Source organism: Oxyura jamaicensis, chromosome 10 (genome assembly GCF_011077185.1).
Source record: "Oxyura jamaicensis isolate SHBP4307 breed ruddy duck chromosome 10, BPBGC_Ojam_1.0, whole genome shotgun sequence".
Classification (NCBI taxonomy): domain Eukaryota; kingdom Metazoa; phylum Chordata; class Aves; order Anseriformes; family Anatidae; genus Oxyura; species Oxyura jamaicensis.
In genome coordinates, this window is record NC_048902.1 from 5,691,024 (window position 1) to 5,711,552 (window position 20,529).

A 20,529-nucleotide genomic window follows, 5' to 3' on the forward strand; every position below is an offset into this window, starting at 1 on the left:
TTGGGCAGTCAAACTTTCTTTCTGAGTGAAGCAAGAAATTCTGTCCATCGGCACAACGATGTCTTGAGGCCATGGAACATCTTCCCTTTGGCTGGCAGAGAAATATTCCATTCAGACTGCAAGAAACAGGAAGCTCTGAACTGGGGCAGCTCTGAGAAGGAACAGTATACCCACTGTGCTTTTCTGCCCATGAATACAGCAGCTGGTGGCTCTAACTGAAAATGTACCACTCCTCTCCTGCCATGAGTCCCTTTACACAGAGATCACCAGAGCACCACACTACAAAATGGGTGTTTGTTCCCTGCTCGGTGTCATCAAACTACTTATTTCCCAGTCAGTAAGAGTAATGGCTTTTGTGCATCTGGGGAATACTGTACCCCTGGGAGCATCCTCTTCCTCATAGGAATGCCTTTTTCTGTGCATGCATTGCACTGCTTCTCCAGAAATCTCTACACATCTCTGGGAGCTGTCCATTTTATCATCTCAGTCCAGGCTGCTTACAATCCTTTGGAATACTTCCTTCTCTGCTTCACCTCTGTTAATTAAAATACTTTCCAGGATCTTTATTTTGAATTCTCATGAAAACATCAACATCCAACTGAAAGTGGGCATGGGGAAATTAAGAAAGTAATTTTTTTTTTTTTTTGGGGGGGGGGGGGGGAGGTGCAGTATTTCCTCACATGGCTGTGGTTTCCTACTCATAGAAACAATCACAGCCCAATGTCTCCACATACTATGGCTAGCAGAGTAACAGAGTTGTGCCTGCGAAAACACACTAACCAAGATGCTGATCTGACATCAGAGACACTGTTTTACTGAAGATATACTCTAAGTGGGAGCAAAACAAGATTGTGCAAACCTCTGGACAGTTACCACCGCAGAAACACCAGACCGGGTCCACGCATGGGAGAGTAACCAACTGCCTTTGTGGCACCACCACCCTACTGCTGCCTGTTTAACCTACACACCTGGTCTACTTTAACACCCAATTCTTAAAGAGCTCCTGACTCAGAGATAAAGTGAGAAAGTGAATGCACCCAGTCAGTGTTTGTATACATACACATATCCAGTCAATAAATTCCTGCTTTCTAGTCTACTCAAAAAAAACAACCAACCAAACAAAAAAAAAACCTTTTCCCACCTGTCCTCAAGGAACTTCATCTTCACATGCTACAGGGCAACAGAAGCGCAACAAAAGTCCTCCATGTTCTATGACTAGAAGGTAGCCTGAGAGCAAATTCATAAATAATTAAGTCCAAGATAAATTTGACAGAAGATGAAGAAAACATCTTGAGTACCAGAGAAGTTGTAGTTCACCAGGTGTGTTTTGTGCTGTCCAACAGAACATGTTGCCTTTTTTTCTTTTTCCCTTAGCAACTATCAACGGCCTTCTGGGCCCAATCCTACATACCTTACAAGGGTGGAATTTACCAAGTAAAATTTACCATAGTTCAGAAACAAAAGTAGTGCATATTTTAGGACTTAGAGGAGAGTTAAGCATAGACTGGCATTATGCCAGTCCTTAGCATTAGGCTGAATTCCACCTTTAATGAAGTTGGTCTGAACTAGGCTTTTCCAGGATTGGGCCCACTGTTAAATTAGAAACTGTTGTTATAGTGATCCATTACAGCTAAGTAATTCTCAGCACGTAGACATTTTAAATGAGAACTAACATGGACAAAAGGACAAAATAATGCAAATATGACGTGATTGCATACCTGTGATGCAGATCCAGTCAAATGACTCCATTTAGCTCTTTGCATGCACTTACAAAGATCATCTTTGCACTGTAAATGTATAGTACCTAGCTCAGCAGGGTCCATGCCTTAGCTTTCTCGGATCATGTCAAAAAATACTAAATCTATATCACCACATGGTTACTTTGTTTTTAAACTAAATCCATTTAGAAAGTAAGTGTACATCTGACTTCCCACAAGATTCTACTAAAAAAAACTCACATTAAAAGGAATGATACTCAAAAAGGAGTGATTAATACTCACATTTACAGCAGTAAGCGTATTTTTGCATCCATAAACAAGAGTCAAGTTTCCCTAATAAGATTCGGGAAACTGAACTCCAAAGGCTTCTTTTATCAAGACCTATCTAGCTGTAACTAAAAAAAAAAAAAAAAAAAAAAATCCCATACGGAAACACAGTGATACAGGAACCTTAACCATCAGCATTTTTGCAATTAAAACGTGGTCTTAACTTGATGTAGAGGGTTTTAAACTAGCTGTGATGGAAGTATGGAAGTCTGACTACCAGACTGAAATGGGAACAAAAAGTAGCCATTTGTAGCTTTGAACGTGTACATATGCAATTACTCCTAATGATTACATCCCTGACTTACTCCAGATACTCATCCTGAAGGTGAGTTTTTCTGCAGCAAAATTAACATGAAGTTTCAAGTAGAAAGACAACTTCAAGAATTTCCCTTTAACACCCCTGAAACTGATAGTTAGGGCCACAGAGAAGATGTCTGAGCTGTGTTAGTTATGACATTAATGGTTGCATTAATAGTCAGCAAGAGTCCTCTAAAACAGATATACCCATGGTAGACTACGGTTGTATTGCTGCCACTGAGGTGTTTTGTTTCTATGCACTCTGATAAGTAGGCAGCCGGTGGGGCCATATTCATTTCCTGACTGCTGTGTTTTGTGAGTTAGGCAAAACTTCCAAGCTCTCATCTCTGTAGCAGTAACAGCAAGGTGTAGGCAGTTTCTTGTCCCAGAGCCACTCAAGGCCTGCTGGTGGTCGACCCCTCTGCCAAGCTCCATTTCAGCAGTCACCTAATCAATACACATATAAGGAAAACTACTGCATTGATGTGATTTGATTTTCTGTTATGTATTTATCTTAAAAACAGCGTGACAATCTGTTCCTCAGTACAACTGACACGCCATACCTTAAAAAGGTATGGCTGACCTTTCTTATTTATTTATATTATCTGTCTTAGAACTTCCAGGGATGAGTTAGTAGTATCATTGCTAACATTCTTTGTTTCTAAATTGCCAGAATAGAGAAAGTTTGCATTTTTAATGAAAGCTATTTTGCAATACAACATTTTAAGCAGCTGCAGGGTGTTTAAATCCATGCCTAGTGCGAGATACTAGAAAAGTAACAATTTTTAGATGAAACTTTTAGAACTTAATAGTTTGAGAGTTTTGGAGGTGGGCAGGAAGGTGATCTATATTGCCTTCAGCAAATTTGTATGACCCCCCAGATCTGCTCTGCTGGGACACTTTCAAGCACAAACTGGCTCAAGACTGTCTATTAATTCCCATTTCCCATAACAAACACACTAGAGAACTGCAGAGTTCTTCTCCTTTCCAAAATTATTTGACTATAGATTCCCAGTGTGGTTGGTAAAGTGAGATGAAGTGCAAAACATTCAGAAATCTAGCCCTTTTGTACAGGTCAAGGAAGACCAAAGATATCATCATGACAGTGCGACAAAAGGAATACCAGTTAGTTTATTTCAAATCTTTGCCTTGCATTCTGCTTATAAAACATCAGTCATTTTTTATTCATCATCTCTTTATTTCGCTGTCCTGCTTACAAGCAATGTTTAGTCTACAATACAGTTGGTACTGAAGAAACCTGAACTTTGATGTAGCATTTAGCAAGTACATATCAAAACATACATATGTACGACTGTACTCTTTCCTCAAGCACATTTCAGATAGCTAAAAATTTACTTTCATTATTCATTTTGAAGCCATAAAAAAAAAAAATCCCTCTCTTCTGTCAAAAAATTTAAGAAAGAAAGAGAATGTCTTTATTTAGTTAACAAATTCCAGGTATGTAAGATGCTATTGCGTTAAAAGCTCAGATTAAAACTACTTAAAATGAATTCAAGTTCAAGTTTCAGAAGACTGAAAAATTGCAGCTAGCACTATACCACTTGGGAAAAAATAAAAAATAAAAAGCAGTTTTCATCTCACTTAAATGCAGAGCCATAAAATCAGCCATTTTAGCATCCTGCTTTGCAAAAGACCTTTGACACAAGCAAATGGCCAGTGAAACAATGGTAAAAAAACAAATCCACATTTCTTTTCTCAGTTGCATACAATCTGCTTATTTTATCTTACAGTTTTGCCTAAAATAGAAAAATGAGAAGCACCTACCTTGTCAGATGTCATGAAAGCACCACATCCTTGGGACATTAGTTAGACATAGCAACATAACGTTTGGTTTAAAATCAAAGTGTTCTCCATAGCCCTTAGCATGCAGAGGTTCTTTTAGCTCTGCTAGAGGATGTGCAAATGTCTACTCAGGGTATTAGAAAAGGCTAATTCCTAATTCCCTCTACTAAGCCTGCTTGCTGCTATGGACTACTAGTGGCTTTATTCTTATTAGAGACTTACTGGTTGCCCAAGGTGACAGTGCTGTGTCACAGGTAATCATGCAAGTGATATGTCAAAGGGCTTCTAAAACTCTAGCTTTGAGTAAAAAGACTAAATGACTATGCATGTATGTAGCTTTTAAAAACTAAATTAACAGATAGTAGTGCTTTACTTTTCTAGTACCAGCTAACATGCAATAACATCATATTCCCTTTCCACTCACATGTTACAACCTGTCATTTGAAGAATCAACAGCAGCAGATCAGCAGATTGGAGCAGGCTGATACTATGCCCCATATGGTAGCAATTATAAAAAGAGAAGAAGGTCAAGCCATGTCAGAAAAGGGAGAGTGCTCACGCTTGTTTTTAGATTTTGGGTGTAATCCAATAAATCTTTTCTAACCACTTAACTTAGAACCAGGCTACTTACCAAACAATAGAACAAATCCTTAGAGGGGTTAACACCTGTAACTTCCATCTGCAGCCGGAACAAGAACAATGGTACTGGTTGGAGACATTTTGTTTGACGTTCCTTGCTAGTCTGAAAAGAAACAAATAACTAGCAACATAGCTGTAATCACAACAAACTCTGATGAAACAGCTGCAAATGTCATTACTCAGTAACACATTTTCCAAGGCACAGGTGAACACAGACATTGAGTTTAATGGATTTCTCTGTCACAAGTTGTTTGCATTTCTGTGAGGGTAATTAGGTATTTTACACAAATTTTGACAAACGTCTACATGAGGCATTTTTTGTTTAGGTGTACCTGTACCATACTGAAGCACGTTATTTAAACAAACAATATCGAGGCATTTGGCATCAGATAAGGTTGACTAATATGTGCTCACTTGAACTGCCCCATTTCACTACAGGAGTTGCAGCTAGCTGCCTATTCTCCTTGGTGGCCTGTGCTAAGCAGCTCACACAACATAGTTTCTCATCTGGCTGAATTTACAGGATGCCTTCTAGAAGTCACAAAACCACAGTGTGACTTGAGTTCTCCATGAAGCCAGCTCCAGAGAGCAGGTACATACAAAGCTTTTCAGTCCACGACAGACTTCACTACTTCAACTTTGAGATCCTAAAAAATGATTTCTTGAACAGCCTGTTTACAGGGCTTTACACTCCTGCTTAAGTTCAAGTTCTAATAGGCTGTTAGGATATTAAGCTAATAGGGGATGATAATGCTGCCACGTAGTCCAGCACTTAACAGCTCTGGTCTTTTGCCCTCATCCCTTCACAGTAGGCTGATCAGTTTCTAATTCCATTTTCTGGTATACAGTTCAGGTAGATTGTCTTTTATATTTAATAAGACCTCGGTCCCCCTCTGTTACTTTTGGCTAATATCTGATTAGAAAATGAAATAATAAATATAGGGCAAATGGACATAATTGCATCACAGACTGCAGACAAAGAATTCCGTGTAGGAAACGCTTCTTAATTTCAGTAAGTCTGGTGTTTCAACATCTTCCAGAAAGTTAGAAGATTATGAGATACCCTACAGCAAAACCTGTAAATCACAATTAACCACCTTCAGTTAGTCCACAGCATTCAACTATTTACTTTGCGAAGTCATAACTACTAGATTGTGCAGCAATTCTGTGTACTGATGTTAACCTTGAGATAATTCCCCAATACTTTAATTCCTTATGGTTGCACTAGAGAATACACTCATGTTGTAGAAAAACTTGGAATCATTATGACATTTTAAAAAGGTTTTATTCCAATTATTCCAAGCAAGAATCTTGGCAAAATATTCTAATTCTAAACCATGGTAGAAGAAATAAAGGAAAAAAAAAATCTGTTCTCATTTTAGTCACTCTTCCCATGGCTTTTCAGTTCCTCCTTCCGGTGTTTTAGAACACTGAAGAGATCTCAGATATGGAGACCTCTGTGTCATAACAGCAGTAAAGGCCCTTTTCTGTGGAAAGTACCACCACTACTATGAACTACAGTTCCTTTTTTTGCTTCTTTTTCCCCTAACAACGTACTGAGCACCTGAGCCAAAAAATCATATTCCTAACTGTAGATATGTGATTACTTAAACAAAGAAATCTGTGCAGGACGGAGTGCCAGATAAGAAACTGCCTCATAAGCCTTATCTTTGGCCTTTTTGTAAGACAAAGATTAATTTAACGGAAAGATGAATTTTCACAGAGGTGGCAACACAGCTGTAGGAAAACTTCTTGAAGTCTAGCAGGTATGACACTGTCAGTAGCCACTGAGTTGTTGTCTGAAACGTACAGAACAACATACTTTAAGTCTGAAATTACACTCTGGTCTGCTACTTATGAAGCAATCATTTCGTTTCCATATCTGGGAAGCCACTTACGAGTTTTATGCATAATTCATCACCTGTATTTATCAGGCTCAGATATACTACCTTCAGTCTCTTTTCTTGTGCAGTAGCATATGCCAAATTAAAAGCCAACATAGTACAGATTTGTATACTGTTCTTCTAAATTTATGCAGTTTTGGTTGTTCTCTGTGCCCTAAAGTAACTACAAAAGTCATAATGAATGCAACCAGAAACAAATCTTTAATTAGCCTTTACATTTACGCATTCTGGAGATGGCTGTCCTCATCTGGTTCCTCACTGTCTCCACGACACGCATGGAGCGCTTCAATTTTAGGCACATTTCTTCCCTGTGTGTCCAGCCGTTTCACTACATTGTTCACTTCATCAGGGTCCAGCAGATGGAGCTAGCAAGACACTCGTTTGGCATGGACACGGGAAAGAAACAGCATTTAACGAGTCATTAGACTAGACCACGCTATTTACTTAACAGTACTGAGAAACTAGCTGGTAATAGCTTATTTTGTGCAAATCAAATATCGCTCCACCATTTGCTCTTCCCGGAGCAGGACAAAAAGCAGTTTCTTCTCAACTCTCGCACTCTAGATCATTGATTGTATCTCAGTATTTAGCCTATTCCTTTTTCACAGAAGCACGGAAGACACTGGCAGACAAGGAAAATGCAAGGTGGCTCAGTACTTCAGGTATTTTTTATTTTCCTGACTAAAGCCACTGTTTACCAGAGTCACGAATTCCCTGCTTAAGCAGTTACCAGTCCCAGATGTCAAACTGCAAAAACGTGGATCTATGTTCAACTAAAAGGAAAAAGAAATTATGCATTTCATTTAGACCAATCTGACAGCAACTTAAAAAGAAATACACCTTCAAAGTCAAAGCACATCTTGTTGGCACCCCAGAACAAGACTCAAAGACGACATTAAAACTGTAAGAGAAAAAGAGGATTAACAAACTGAACTTGCAGGGAATCCTGATCTGCCTACTGCAGAATGAGACAAAGCTTCCATCACTGAAGAAGTAGCATGTTTTCTGCAAGTTCTTCTTCCCTGGCTGTATCCACAGCTACATTAATCACTTTCTTAGAATGCTGGCTAACAGTACACTATGTTCCAAAGCAATGGTAATATCATCTACTCTGGTCTTCCACAGAGCCGTTATTAAAGATCACACAATTAAAAAAAATAAAAATCCTGCTGGATCATTGACCTTTCAAGTGAGTCTCTACAGATTGGAGTTACAAGTATTCAAAAATATTATTTCCCTCTACCTTACTCAGGTAGAGGATTGAGACTGTGTAATAGGTTCATACGGATAATGCAATCCAAACAGATGTATTTATATCTCCCTATACACAGCTGACTATAGCTCTGCTCTTCACACTCTTCAATTTTACTCCCCTGTTTGACCTATTCAGCCATACTCCAAAGTGCAACTATACTAACAAAGGCTGGAAGACCCAGAGCAAGAATATGCACTGACTGTACATACAGACAGTGCGTGACTGATCCTGACATGTAAGTTTATTTTTCACTGAAGCACACAGTGAAAGAAACTTCTGGAGATTTTTTTAAGAACAATTTTTGCATATAAGGTTTTAGAAATTGTGTTTTTAATACAATCAAAATTTTATCAGTTGGTGGAAGAAGCACTGCACTAACTGAAACAAGACTAATACAGTTCTGATCAGTTGCGACATAGCTTTTGGATACTCATCTGCTTGAGCTGTATGCTGTTAGGCTGTCAGCAACATAAGAGGAATTGATGTAGCAAAATACAGACTATAATAAATGAAGAAAGCAGGTAAACGCTATGGAGAACAAGCCACCGTTCCAACAAAACTTCATTTTACAGGACCAAAACAAGAATTCTGGCTAGGAACCCACTGTCCCCCTAAGGGGGCCCTGAGACAAAGAAAACTTCTGAAGCCAGAAAAATACCATTAGCAGTATCTCGTTAGAAAACTAGACTTACAGCTGGTAGTAAGAAACTCTTAAAATTTTTAATATTATTACATTATATTCTGGAAAATACACAAGGATATTTATAGCTACTATAAGAGGTGATTGCTTCACTGCTAATGTAAGGAGTATCCAAAATGGGTGTTACATAATGCTGAAATAGAACTAAGTTAAGAATTTCAAGATTTTGACTGAGGCTCTGTTTTTAACTAGCTCTATTAAAAAAAAAAAAGTTTATTTTTTTTTGTTTCAGTTAGTGTTCAAAGATTCAGGCAATGTCCAGGCACTGCTGGGGATGCTGGACAAAAAGGTAATTCAATAGGTTAAAGATCCCCAGGTCCTCAGACTTCTCCCAGAGCATCTGTCAATTCCCAGTAAGGCATTCAGAATGTTCCAGTCCCCAGCCTATACCAAACTCCCCCCAGCTATTACTCCTTACCAGAAGGGAAAGCAGGTACCTCATTTCATTTGGACGCAGACTGGGAAGGAAACAGGCGATTCCTAAGCCAAGTACATCTCTAGAGCAAACCTTAGTGGCATAACTACAAGACCTTCTTTCTCAAACCCAGGTCTACCTTTTACTCAGCTAGCCCACATACCAGCTGTATTTCTCCGTGGTTTTGTTCTTAAGCTTGTACAGGGAAGACAAATTTTTAAGTCACCACATTCCTCACATGCAGGAACAGTTTGGCTCCTATCTGCTGTAAATAGACCCTTCTGCTGTCTGCGCTGGTTCTCAGTGTTCCAAGCAGAAGGCAGTCAGAGCACGTAGTGCTCCTAACACCTCCAGTGTAGCCCATGTTACAGCCCAGTCTGGCAGATACGCTGGCACACAGCCATCATGTTTTCTAAGAGGGTCTAAGGAACAATCAGACAAAGGAAAACACATGCAGTCCTTCTGGAAAGGGTCTTCCTAAGGGACAGATTCCACCTGCCTATCCTTTTATGTTGTCAACACGGCACAGAGGGACCGTGATTCAAAGGAAAGCTCATCTCAGGAACTCTCAACTATGTTGACATTTTTTGCTGGAAATGGGGTGGGGTGAGGATTCTGAATGTCTTTAAGACTTTCAGGGGACCTGGGCAACAAATGCAGCATTTTTCAAAAAGCTCAGAGAGTCATTTGATGCTGAATTATAATATTTACAGTGTGGCCCCTACTGCAGTGAGGCAGCTATACCATCTAAAATGGGTGACACAAGAAACAGGGAAACACAGCAAAGGCTTTGCTTGCTCCATTTCCTCCTGGGAGGATCCTTCCCAACCACCCTGTATGGCACTGTTACAGGGCAACTTTACCTTCCATGTCGAGCACAGTTCAGCAGTGTAGATAAGTCATATAGGATGTATGAGGAAGCGCTATCTTTGTTCCCTCTAGTCGACAGTTCATGGCTGAGCTCAACAGTAAGAGAATAAAGCAGAGAGGAGAAAATAGCTCTGACTCCCACACGTTAATTAGCAAGCAGATCTCTACAGAGCATCTATTTTGACATTTCTGGATGGTTTAATCTATGTTAGGAACTAATTAAAGTTATGAGCAAAGATTCTCACCCATACCTTAGGCCATTTACCCAAGGTAGAGGGACCTGAGAAGCCTGAAGTCAGAGTGAAAGCAATATGCTGGCAGTTTCTCAGGACCTTAGTGACAGTTCATGTCTAAGAGGTGTGCCAGGAATAGGACCACAGGGCACAATGCTGCTGACCTATGTCAGACGTGAGCTACCGTATACATACTGTAAAACTTCCTAGATGCTGAAGCTGTTCAGAATCATTAAAATAGGAAAGTCAGCCAAGTCGTCTTTCCCCCGTGATGGGTGGTGAGTCTTGTGCTCTGCTTCTTATGCTCACTGAATGACCAAAACTGACATTCTAAAAAACATGACTATCAATTAAAAGGCAGGCTGATTCCTATAACAGAGAAAGAAAGAAGGGAAATACTGGCAGTTGGATTCCCAAGCTGACACCTTTGATCAACAGTGCTAAACTGTAGCTATTGTAATAAAAAGTTGTACTGTGACTGTTATTGGAATTAATAATATTAGAAAGAGATAAAAGCAGCCTCATTTGAAGCAGCTCGTCTGTTTTATGATTTTAGCTACACAACCATCAGCTGTAGCTTAAATGGGATGTTACCAACACTGGCAGGCCCACATACATAAAGGAAACAGACTTCTGCACCTCTTTGTATAGAGCTTGTAACCCAGAAATGAGCAGATTACTGTGTGCAAAGTCTGGTTCTCCTGATCTCAGATCCAGAAGCAACATTTTCTTCATTCAAATTCCTTAAGCGATGGCCTACTTTCCATATTTATATTAGGAACTGAAAATCTGGAAAGAACACAGAAATACTGTACAGCAGGTGTTGTGCAGATCAAGATTGGTGTTCCTACTGGAATAGGTGTGGTTTGTATTTTAATTGTGCTGTTCAGAAGTTAACATGACTCACTGCCTCTCCTCTTTCCTGCCTTTCTAACGGCCTTGTACTGTACAAACAGGGGTGTGTTTGAAGGGACCATGGGTGTAGTAGAGGGAAACTTAAAGAGTCCCTGCAGAGATATCAATGTAGCTGGTGATGTTTCCAATCTTGATTTAGAGTAACACCTAAGAAGTTGCATCACTATGTCTATAAGGGGGAAAATAGATAATACTAATGAATCCCATGGAATCCAAACTAGGAACTAAACAAAAAGCACCTAATCTCTTCTGACTGTTGGCACTCCAAGAGTTATTTGATAACCAAGGTAGAATAATAATAATAAGCCAAAATATTGTTTTTGAAATGAATCTCTTGGGAGGGGGAGGCTGGAAGGGAATGCAAGTTGTCGTTGTGGAATGTTGTCAGATGAGAATTAAAATTCCAGTCTTTACTGAGGCCTCTCCTGGAATGCACAAAACACTGGGTACATTTCCCTCACACACACACAAACTTGGTGTTTTGTTTTTCCATGCCATGCTGCTTAAAGGCTCATAGCTGCATTCCTGCTTGGCTTCTCAGCTATCTTGGTACATAAACACAGTGACACCCAAATCTGCACTCTTCAGCCCTGGTGCCTCATCTGAAACAGAAGCTATTTCACTCAGGAGCAAAAGACATCTCAAGGTCCATGCTGGGACTAGGAGGGAACTGCTGTACAGGATCATCCTGAGGTTTAGTTCATATCCAGACTTCACCAAAAGCTTTTCAAAAATCATACCAAAGACGCCTTAATAAATCTTTAGCGGTCAGCAGTGGGACAAGCAGGAGACCAGGCAAAGCTCTCATTTCCCTTTCAACTGCTTAGAATTTGGCTTATGCTCTGAAACACAACTGTTAATATTCATCATCTATCATACTGTTGATTGCAGTTGTTAACTAAAGCACTCGCCTTTCATAAACAATGCAATACTCTTTGAAAGGACTGAAGGGAAGGAGCAGAACGGAGAGGGGAGTTTTCTTCCCATGGCAATTTCTCAGAAAATGTAATCTGAATACCACAGGCGAGGAAGGGGACAAATATCTCTTCAGTATGAGTGCTGCACATTTCATACCAGAATGATACCTGTATTTCCTAATAACAAATAAACAAGCTATGCAGGCCACTTACTGAGGGCAACTGTACAATAAAACACAAAATAACATTGTGTGAAAATGAAGTTGGATGCCAATTACTGATTCTTTACAGCCCATTCCCACCAATGCCAATGTCAAACACCACAGTCAATATTGAACTTCCAAGATAAGTATAAATTGAGACTTGGAGCTGGATTTATTAAAGTATTTTTTCAACAGACGCCTTAAAATGCAGACAATACTTTAGAAAATGTCACTATGTACCTAATTTCCATTTGCTTTGCTGCAGGTGAGATTTGCAACTCTGAAAATCTCACTAAACATTATCTGAATTTCTAGAAGATTGAACAGCATTGAAAAGATCCACTCGTGTGACACTCATCCTCTGCAGGGATGAGGAGAGGATTTCACCAGCTCCGTTGGGAGCCATGAGATATCGAGGCCTTTTGATGTGGTGAGTACAGAATCTCATCCTGATCACAGTCTTGAAGGCTGCACACGCCATTTTACAAATTACTGTTAAAACTCGTAGGCTAGAATACAACTCCCACATGCAAGATGGATATAGCAGATTACAATACAGAGCCAAATTGTACATAACAAACAGCTACTCCAGGCAGACTCTGCCAAAAATTATGTTACTGAAAGCCCCACAATGCCACAGGACAACCCCTTCCTGTGGCAACTTTGGCAAGGGCTGGCCACACAGAGTTTTGTCCATCTGCCTTGTCACTAACTGGAGTGAGTCATTAGTCACTAACTGAAGTTTCTGTTGGACTCACTGAGAGCAATTAGACCAACAGTCAGGTTTAATTTTTAACTTATAAATGCAAAATGCTGCTTTTCTATGAGCAGTTCAAGGACTCTTCATGTTCTACAAAAAAATCCCTGTTTTCCACATCAGAAGAGCTTCCTAGTTCTTGCAGCACTGAGCAATTTTGAGAGCACTGGGCTCCACGTGACTGCCATCAAAAAACTTCTAAACCAACCTTCAATCTATTCCACGAGCACAGGCACTAATGAAGGCTGTTTTCTATGGATGTATATATTACAGCCTCACTGTTGCATAACACTAGACAAACTCATGATGTAGTCTCCCACTCAGGCAGCTACTGGGTCTGTCCCATCCTATTACCCTATGTAGCCTATTTTCAGACACTGCCTCACTGTTAAGGTTAGCCAAAATTAGCTAGGAGAATCCACTGTAGAGAGACAAACAGTAAGGTTGCATTAGGTCTCACTGATTTAGTAATCTAGGTTAAAAATAATCTATCCTCTACATAACTATTGGTAAATTACTATACTGTTGGGAAAGATCAGGAAGAAAAAACTCCTAAAATTCAGACTACTTCTGCTCTTCCTCTCTGAATACAGAAATCAGTGTGAATTCTTTTCTGCAGGCTAAACTCCAGTCAGCCTAGGAAAATACAGGATTCCCTGCATCAAAGACTTCCTAGTGCCAACAGGACACTGCCTGAGTCACTTCCAAAGAACGGTTTCCAAGCCTACATTCCCAAACACAAATAAGCCTACCCTATTACTTGAATAAGCCTACCCTGTTACGTGGAAAGTTAATATTTAATAGTTCTGACCTCAGTTATTGTGGCAGCCTGCTAGTTTCCACCACAGAGCATGGAGAAAAGCAACTTGTTTCATTGAAAAAGAGAAAGTAGAGCGATATGACCTATGTGTCCATAAAATTCACCCACGTTCTGTTTGATCATGTTTCCACTCAGACCTTTACCAAAAAAAAAAAGTCAGGAATGGGGCAAGTATTAAAAATGGTCACTTGTCTAAGACATGCTAACTTTCAACCTCACTGTTCAGACTTTGGTAAAATCATTGTACTTTTCATCATAATTTGCCTTTTAAATTAGTCATAAGTATATACCATAATTTCCTGTAAGGCATTTTTCAAAGATTATTTGTTTTCTACAGAGTTTTGAACATGCAAGTGGACAGAGCAAACTAAATTGTTACATCTTCAGGAAATGAAAACTGAGCACATTTGACAGGCAATCTGAAGTGTATGTGGGCAGGTATTTTGCAACGTACATACTCACTTTCATCATTTATTTTTCTTAATGGTTTCAACAAAACTTTTCTTAAATATGATATTTAACAAGCTATCTATTAAATTCATGGGAGCCTTAAACTATAAAACTCATACCTGGGAAATCCTTTTTGTTACAACTTGCAAGGCTGATGCTCTACTTTCTCATTACCTAATTAGCTGTTCATTACTTACTGAAAACAGCAGAAGTTTTTTTAGTTGCTTTGAATCAGACCCTTGAAACAATGTAAGACCTCAGTTTAAGAAAAAAAAAATAGTCCTGATTTACATTAACAAATGTGAAATACAGATTACAATTTGACCTAAATTAATAACAGAAATTTCACCAAGCTTTAACAACAGTCACATCTATACCTAGTATCAGCATGTCTTACAGCTGTATTATTCAATACACTGATGAATGCCAGGCATGTCTATTATTTTTCTAAACCCAGCATAACTGGTAACATTCGATTACACTGTTTCTAACCAATATTTAAATGCATGTAACATCCAGTTCATTTAATTACAGCAGCAAAGAGAAAATTAAAGAGCCCACAAGATGAAATAGCACACTTCTCGTCAAGGTTAGATTATATGGTTGCAAACCACTTATTCACAGGGTGTCCTAACCCAATTACCATCTCAGTTGTAGTAAAAACAAAAACCACCCACAGTCTGCAGCCAAGCTTTCCAAACTTGTGTAATTAGTTTTATAAAAGAAAAAATGTACAAGAAAATTTTACTATCTACCATACTTGTTTTGCCTATGCAAAACAGGCTAAATGCTGCCATAGAGTGTTAAAACGTATCCCCTTCTTCAGTGGTAATAAACACGTTTGAAAAAGCAGTCTAAGGCAGATCTTAAGTTATCCCCAGGCTGGGATTAAAAGCGAAAGGACATGTAGCCCCTTTTACCCTCAGAAGTTATGTTTTCTCTCAACTATTATTTTCTCTTTGTGTTGAGTTTTCCATTAGATATTTTTGGGATGACTGAAGAAATTTTACAGGCCCTCAAATGCAACATAAAACAAAGAGCAAATATTTTGAGTGAAAACTGTATTTAATGTCTGATCAACACCAATGAATTTGTGTGAACTCCCATCAAATTCAGTGGGACCACATGGTTAAGCAAGGACCAGCACACTACAAAGTTTTGAGTGCTGATATGTTTAGATCGTCTGCTATATGATGTGTGAAACTTGTCTAGGTGACATTTAAATATTCTTCATTGTATGCAAAATAATAATAAATCAAATAGTCCAAAATCAAAGAATACAAAATGAGCTCAAGAGCAAAAAGCAAGAGCTTGCATGTTTGAAAGCAGATTCTGAAAAAAATAGATCTCCTTTGAGTAGTCACCATTTGTTTTACTGTTTGCACAGGTAGCTCACTGAGCACTTCTATTCAGCGTTTTGATGTGATGGCAGGAGGCTTCCTTCTAATTCACATCATGTTGCAAAGCAAGTCTGTATCTGAGTGATGGTCCACACAGAGTTGCCACCACTAACAGGCCAGTCTTCATGAGAGGCTTTGGCACCATAAAACCAGCTGTCAAGCCTGAGAGGCCAAACTTCCTCCTGTCTATCAGCCAAAAGCAGTAAGTACCCCAGATCTCTCTCACAGCGTGGCACCAACAGACAGCTGGGATAAGCCCTGAAGAAGAATGTGCTGTAAATGCTTAGCAAAAGGCAAGGGAAAAGGTGTCTTTTTTAGTAGCCTCCCACAGTATGATTTCTAGGGAGCCTATGTAAAAGACACTCATTCTGCTAAACCCAAAGGCAGAAAGAACGTGGGTATGCAAAGAGCTGGCAGGACTAACAGTCCTGCAGCAAAGGTGTTCTTATTGCCACCTAAGGCTCAACTAAGCAGCTAAGATCTTTTCACACACAGAACAAGTTTGCATTTCAGTTTTACAACAGACAGACCACAAACTCCAGACCCAAATTCTCCATGCCTCAAAACAAACTTCATCAGGGAATTCCTCTCTGGCAGCCTCCTGAGATGACAAGCCTCAGTACAGTGACCGATACTGCCCAGCAAAATAAAGGTCCGTGGATATGTAGCACTACATTTTATTTGGTTCTGCTGTGTTCAATTTGTTAACTCAAAGAAAAGATGATGCTCCAGAATGCATATATACAAACAAGACTGCCCTTTCATGACATTTTGTCTTTTTCTTTAAGGACGTATTAGGCACTCAACTCTCTTACCATTTTCAAACAACATTGATCTTTACATCGAGTCTCAGAACTGGTTTTTTTGTTGTTGTTGTTGTCGTTTTGGTATGGTTCTAGAGACATTTGTTTATCAGAACAAATCCTGTCATGAGATACCATTTGTCTATGACTTTTTAACATGTTGTGATAGAAGTCCATGTTGTAATGCAGTGGGAATTTACTAGCAGACACTTTTGAAGAATAACATGGTGCCACATGTCAAGAGGTTCATAACGTATTCATAGAGCAGTTCACCCCTCCACAGAGCAAAGGACAAAAGCATTACAAATGCACACTTGAGACTCCTGTTCTAACACTGTGGTTTAAAGTGCAGAGGGCGTTCCTGCACTTAAGAGATTACTTTTGCTCCCTTCACCTCAGACACCCCCAAGGTAAACTCTCTCTGCCACTGGCTGATTTGTTATATATTAAAGGAAATGGAATATGGTGGCAAAGGGCATAGGGACATACACAGCATTTATTCTGAAAAGCAATAAAATCCCCTAATACCCAGGAAAGCTCTAAAATGAATGCCTCAAAGACACTCCCAACTCACTCAAATTCAGTGATTCATGCTCATTTGGCTTTGCTGGCATAGGCAACAAACCAACTGGCCTGATTTTCAATGCACGTCACTATTCGGGCAGTTGCTGATTAGAGAGATATCACTAGTGCCAAGAGCAGTTGGGTGGCAGAGTGCACGCAATCATGCTCCAGGGTGCTAGAGTAGGGAAGCCATCCTACATAGTGGGATCAACCTGCTGCTTTTCAGTTGAGAACTGTAGTAGAGAAAATTGAAAGCATCAAAAGTGGACACCCTCTCTCCCCCAAATCCTCTATGAATGACAGATACAATGTGTAAGTAACGTGGGGGAAGCAGGGCTGTTGCCACACTCTAACAGACCTGAATTAAAATAAGAATGGTATTTTTAATGACATAATTTTATTAACAGGACTCCTCACTGTACAAAACAAAAAGGATACAGACATCAAAGTTCCAGGGTACAAGCTAACAACCGAACTAGACACTGCAACACTTCTCATCTAACAGAAGTAAAGAAAAAGGGGAGTTACACATTCCCTTTCTCTGTAATGTCTTTTTCTGGCTAGGTTCACACACGATAGTCAAGTAGATGGCTCTAATCCGGTATGGCAATCCCTACTGCTCATGCAGCACAGCCTCTTTTCTCTGTGATTACAGGGACACACAAACACATTACACTGTTATACAGCCTTTCCACTAAGACAAAGGCTCTTCACTGCTTTTACAAAGTAGGGTCTGTGTGTAGTAAATGATACCCCTCTGTGGTGGAAGGCAAGCGCTCCATTCCTTTCTCCTCAGATCAGAGCGTGGGTGGACCGCTGCAAGAACACACGTTGGCGTTTTCCTTGCGTGTCTCTCATTTACCAGAAGGAAGGGAAAGCCTTGCCTTTGCAACTGGAGCAGGTGGCTATTCAGTGCTTCTCCTCCAACCCGTGGGAGGAGAGCCGCGGGGGGAGGGCGCGTTCTCCCCACAGGATACAAGGGCCGGGACCGAGACCTGCCTCGCGTGCTGCGCAGAACGACACGGTTCTTCAAAACCTCCTTCGCCAGCCGGAGCTGCGCGAGTGGCTGTTGTCAGGCGGTGGGAAGGGGGCCGCGTCCCGCAGCCCCGCCGGGGAAGGGCGGACCCCCAGGCGGGGGGTGTCGGGCCGTGCCCCGCCCAGCCGGCAGAGGGCGCGGAGCAGGAGGCGGCGGCGAGGCCGCGCAGCGCGTGCCCGGCAGCGCCCCGCCCCGTGCCGCTATTAATAGCGCGCCGGCGGCTGCGGGCGAGGCGCGCGGGGCACGCGAGGACAGCGGCAGCGGCGGCGCCGGCTTAAAGGGGCAACGGCGCCGCCGCCTGCCCCTCTCGCTGTCCCGAGCCGGCAGAGCGAAGCCGGGGGCCCCCTCCCGCCGCCTGCCCCGCGGTACGGCCGCTTGCCCGAGCGGCGCCGGCCCCGGCGCCTCGGCCCCGGGCTGCCCGGTCGGGGGTAACTGTTTCGGGGCCTCCCCCCCGCACGCGTTCTCGGGCGTGGAGCCGGGGAGAGCTTACCCCGTCTCACATCATCGCTGTAACTGAGAACGCTAGGATACACCACACAAATAACGGCCTCCAAAGCCTGAAGCGCGTTCAAGCCTCTTGGTTTCTGCTAAAACCAGAAAGCCGTCACTGCCTCTCTCCGGAGCACAGAATAAAACACGCACTTTAACCAAGCTGAAACTTTCCTAGACAGAAAGATCTCAATGCCATTGAGATCCTAGTTAACAGCTGAACACCTTCTCCAGCTGCCACCTACCGCAGCAAGGAACCAGGACACTAGTGTGCCTCTTGTCATTCGCAGCTCAGCATCAATTTCACCAGAGGGTTACTAAGAACAAGCAGAAATACAGGAGATGGTCTGTATAGGCCCCTACAAAGAAGAAAGGTAAGGTACCAGGGTTTGTTTGGAGCCATGCACATGTCATTTGAAAGTATCCCAAACCCTTGTTTCTCCTGTAATGGTAAAAATCCATTTCTTCCGGCCAAGATTCTTTTTAAGAGGTCTTTGCCAAGTTATGAACAATGCTTCATCAAAACACACTATTGTGCAGAGCGTGTAAACATATGCCATAAAGGTTAGGCTGTTATTCTTTCCAGGCACAGACCACCCTTGTTTTCAGTGATGTTTCAAGAAGAACATCTAATTCAATTAATAGGATTCTTTCATTTTTTAAATCACTTGTGCACATGCTTTTCAGATGCATCACTGAAGTTTAATTTCCAACATGCAGGCTGAAAATAATGCACCAAAGTTCAGTGTGAGAAGTTAGATGCAGATGAAGTACATACTGCTGGTGAAACACAGCAGTGAGCAGGCAGACTACTGAGACAGGAAGTCAGAAGCAAGAGAAAACAATATAAGCAACTTAGTTCAAACAAGCCAGAGAGAAACAAACCTCCCATCAAGGGGATGATGTGATACTTTTGCCTCCTAAACTTATACGTATGAATGGGAAGGGCTAACAGAACAGGAGGGAAAGTCCTTAACCAGGAACAAAAAGGTAAAGGGCTAAATTCTAAGTTCTTTATTTAGAGTCTTATTTTCACTTAAATTCATGCATTTGTGTATGGAGGAATTTTACACACCACTCTTCTTTTGTCCATAGCGGGCCACTTCTAAGACCTACACCATCAACGGGCATCTCAGGTAACAGTCCGCAATGTATCCGCAACTGTGTGACATTTTCCAAAACACGTCAAAATCAAATCTCACACATCAACAAACAAGATATAAAACCACAGCTTTAGTGCTAAAGAAGGAATCTTAGCTCACAGCTGCACTTACTGAAAATTACAATTCATCCGTGTGTGGCTGTTTTGACAATTGCACTAAAACATACAGTAACATACTCAGGGGTTAAACAGCAACAGTGAAAAAAAGGCTCTTATCCAGCAAGATTTGTGTAAGGCGGGCCTTTGAGTCCTCCTCAATACATAACTTCCACTGATTTGAGTGAGAGTATGAGAGCAAGTTCTAGTTATGCTAGGAGAAAAACACCTAAGTATATTTTATTCTCAAAGATGAAGGAAGATGAACACAGCAAGTTCCACACCTGTAAAAGGGAGTTATCCCTTTTAAAAACATAGCTAAGAGGCTGTATTATTCAAGACGAACATCGCCAAACTACAGACCAGGCCAGTGGGTGCTGTGCTCAACAAGAAGCATTTAGCATTTCTGCAAGAGTTCTGAACAAAGTGGGACTTCTGGCATTCCTGAATGTGCATAGCACTCTTTGTTCACCTGGTTATTGATAAGCATAAATGAGTTTGCCGGTACCGAACAGTGACAGTGTTACATGGCAGCCTGGTTCGAACTGGTGATGCTACTGTCCCATTGAGGGCAAGGCCATGGAGGCAGGGAAGAAAAGTCTAATGCTTCACAGAGTGCTCTTTAGTTTTAGATTGCTCAATCTGGGGAACAGTAAACACTGGATTTACAGACCTCCCCAGGTTCAGATGGAAGCCATACACGTTTTGTTCTTGATTTAGCAGCCTCCCGTTGGGCACCCAGAATAAAGTCCAAAA

The 20,529-nt window shown here is 41.0% G+C and overlaps 1 protein-coding gene across 1 annotated transcript in view; it reads right to left on the reverse strand.

Annotated features, from left to right (window-relative positions):
* The window catches only part of TRPM1 (transient receptor potential cation channel subfamily M member 1), a 139,016-nt gene that overhangs the window by 88,293 nt on the left and 30,194 nt on the right, over positions 1-20,529 (reverse strand). The window contains exons 5-6 of the mRNA XM_035336012.1: positions 6,948-7,064; positions 4,777-4,882 (exon numbers count right to left, since the gene is read on the reverse strand). The gene's annotated coding sequence lies outside the window, so the exon portion shown is untranslated. The remainder of the gene's footprint in view (positions 1-4,776; positions 4,883-6,947; positions 7,065-20,529) is intronic.